The 3,405-nt window shown below is 47.0% G+C and overlaps 1 pseudogene; it reads left to right on the top strand.

Annotated features, from left to right (window-relative positions):
• The first annotated feature begins 1,449 nt into the window (after nucleotides 1-1,449).
• On the top strand, nucleotides 1,450-1,603 carry LOC136396238 (U1 spliceosomal RNA; annotated as a pseudogene).
• Nucleotides 1,604-3,405: the final 1,802 nt, after the last annotated feature.

The following is a 3,405-nucleotide window of genomic DNA, read 5'->3' as shown; positions in this document are numbered from 1 at the left end:
GCCGTCTCATTCTTACATCTGGTGCCGAAACCCAGGAGAGAACACCGGCTGCCTGGATGATCCCCTTGCCAGCCGAACTTCTGTTCAGCTGTGTGAGCGCGGTTGAGTGACCAGCAGTCCGACCGTGTCCTGAACCCTGCCAGACCAGGATGGTAAGGAGTTTCTCCCTTTCCTTTCCCTGGTTGGCCTCCAAATTTCTCTCTAAAATCACCCCTTCCTGATCGACGGTTTTGACTTTGGACCCCATTATCTACGGGTGGTCTGCTTCTACTCCTTTATGGACTTCTACGAAAGTCTAGACGCACCTAGCCAGGCCCCTCTCCTACGTCCTGAGATCTCAGCCTTGGGGTGACGACCTCTTGTCTGAGACTCTCTTTCTACGGAGATTTTCTCCTCTCGGAACTGTGACTGAAGGCAGGGACGCCCCCTTCTCTCACCAGTCTCCTCTACTGTGGGCTCCTCTCAGTCCAAACCATCCAGCCAGGCTCCCCTCGGGACATGGGCTCCTCCCAATCTCAGGCCTCAGAGACTACTCCTCTACTCCTTCAGGACTCCTCTACTCCTTCGGGACTCACTCTACTCTCTGAGGATCACAGTTTGGGAGGTTTCTACTCCGAGCAACCTGCTTCTACAGACTTCCTCGAAAGTCTAGGCACCTAGCTAGGTTGCTTTCTAGTACTATTACAATATCCAAAGAGATCTTGACAACTTTTGCCACTAGACGGGGAGGGCATCCGAGATTCCTTACGTGTGCAGGTCTTTTCTTCTCCCTTCTCTCCTGTCCTTAATTTCTGTGCCTTCTGTTCTACACGCAGGCTGTTTTTGGCCAGAGAAACCTCACCTAAAACCTCTGCTCCTAATCTTTCCTTCTCCGTGGACTCCCAACTCTCTCCTCCTGACTGACCCCTGGGGCACCCCTCTCTCGGGACCCCTCTTTGGTCCCTCTACAAATCTCTTTCGCTCGAGTCTCTTCCCTCCAAGAGCCCCCTCCCTTCACAGAAACCTGTTTCTCATTCACCTGCAAATCCAGTCTCTCTTTTTCCTCCCCTGCTGGCTAGGAGCTCCTCCCTTCTCCACTGTGTTCTTCATCCCCTCCCCCCTCCTTAGAAGCTGTGGCTTTGGCTGTGGTGCCTTTCTTTTCCCTGGCCCCTCCTCCCTCCTTGTAAACTGCAGTTCTGCCTGTCTCTTCTCTGACCCCTCCTCCCTCCTTACAAACTATGACTGTGCTTCTTTCCTCCTCGCCCCCTCCTCTCTCCTCAGAGCTCTAAATCCTTTAGAGTCCTCTGACCACATGGCACCACACCAATACTTTAACCTCCTCCTCCTCCTCCTGCAGATTCTGACCCTCCTTCTTTCCATACAGCTGTTTACGCTGTCCATCCGTCTGCCTTCTCTCTTTCTCCCCTCTATGCTGGCAACTCCCTGCCATCTCAAAAAAACTTAAAAAAAATACTTACCTGGCAGGGGAGATACCATGATCACAAAGGTGGTTTTCCCAAAGCGAGGCTTATCCATTGCACTCTGGATGTGCTGACCCCTGCGATTTCCCCAAATGTGGGAAACTCGACTGCATAATTTGGGGTAGTGGGGGACTGCGTCCATGCTAAAAAAAAAACAAGAAAAAAAAACTTGAAAAAGCAGAGTTGTCTATTGAGCTGTGTAAGTAAGTAATCCGTCTTGTCTCTTTGTTTTGTCAGAAAATATCTCTAGTATAATTTTAATTGAAATAAGTAAAGAGCGCTTATTTAAATTCCTTAATTCATAATTTGTAAAATCTTTGTTTAATGTATAATTGTGTCTGTTTCTAAGGCCTTAAATCAATAATTACCCACCTCTTAAACCAGGCTTACTCATCCCCATGAACTCTTCTTGCAATACCCCTTTCCTTTCTGTTTGAAAACCTTCAGGGGCTTATCACCTCATACAAGCCTTACATCTAATCAATGAGGCAATAGTTCTCCTCCATCCAGTAGTCCCTAATCTCTACAAGTTACTGTTACACATTTTCTCAAACACCACTCACTTCACAATCCTAGACTTCAAGAATGCCTTCTTTACCATTCCTCTATACCAGGGGTCCCCAAACTATGGCCTGTGGGCCACATGCGGCCCCCTTAGGACATTTATCCGGCCCCCGCCACACTTCTGGAAGGGTACCTCTTTCATTGGTGGTCAGTGAGAGGAGCATAGTTCCCATTGAAATATTGGTCAGTTTGTTGATTTAAATTTACTTGTTCTTTATTTTAAATATTGTATTTGTTCCCATTTTGTTTCTTTACTTTAAAATAAGATATGTGCAGTGTGCACAGGAATTTGTTCATAGTTTTTTTTATAGTCCGGCCCTCCAACGGTCTGAGGGACAGTGAACTGGCCCCCTGTGTAAAAAGTTTGGGGACCCCTGCTCTATATCCTGACTCTTACTTTCTGTTTGCATTTACCTTTATTTAAACTGACCCAGACACTAATGCAGCCCAGCAACTTATAAGGAGTATCTTACCCCAGGGGATCAAAAATAGCCCACACCTGTTTGGTCAGGCATTAACTCAGGATTTAGCAGCATGCAATCTCAAAACTAGTACTCTCTTACAATATGTAAATAATCTACTCCTCTGCAGCCCCTCCCTGCCTGCCTCAAGGAGACACACCACCACCCTTCTTAACTTCCTCGCCATGAAGGGATATTGTGTCTTCTCTGCTAAGGCTCAACTTCATTCTCAGTCCGTGGTCTATTAGGTATCGCCTTAACCTCTACCACCTGCGGTCTCACCGTAGATCAAACTCAGACCCTCCACAGTCTCCAACCACCAACCACCACAGATCAAATCTTTTCTCTCCTTGGTCTAATAGGCTTCTTTAAACAGTGAATTCCCAATTTTGCTCTCTTAGTCAAGCCTCTCAGTGAGATCTTCTGAGCATGGCTTTTAAGGTCTATATGACCAAGGAAGTAACAGAAAAGGCAAATAAGGCCCAAAAGAAGTCAGGAAATACCAGCTTTTGGCATACGCTCTTAAAGGCTCCAGTGCTCTAAAGGGCTTCATGGGATTCTATCAGGGCCCTGCTTCAAGAGTGGAAAGAAAGGTCATTGAACTGAAGCCTACCAGGCTTCCCATCCTCATCAAGGGACACACCTGTGCTGTGGAAAGAGGAACACCAGAAGCTAAGCTTTATGGAGGGAGGGTACAGTCTCTTTTAGCCCTGCTCCAGCTACCTGTGACCTGACCTGGCCCAGCTTAATGGGAATTGCCACTGAAGGCCCAAGGACATAGTTCACGAACCTAAGGTATTTCTTCCAAGTAGCAGATAAACTGATCTCATCTCTTGTAAACACACGGGCCATCTACTATGCCTTGCCTGAATATTTAAGTTTTATTTATCCCTTGAAGATCTCTACTGTGGGTATTGACA

Source organism: Saccopteryx leptura, chromosome 2 (genome assembly GCF_036850995.1).
Source record: "Saccopteryx leptura isolate mSacLep1 chromosome 2, mSacLep1_pri_phased_curated, whole genome shotgun sequence".
Classification (NCBI taxonomy): Eukaryota; Metazoa; Chordata; class Mammalia; order Chiroptera; family Emballonuridae; genus Saccopteryx; species Saccopteryx leptura.
This window is presented reverse-complemented; position numbering and strand designations above follow the sequence as displayed.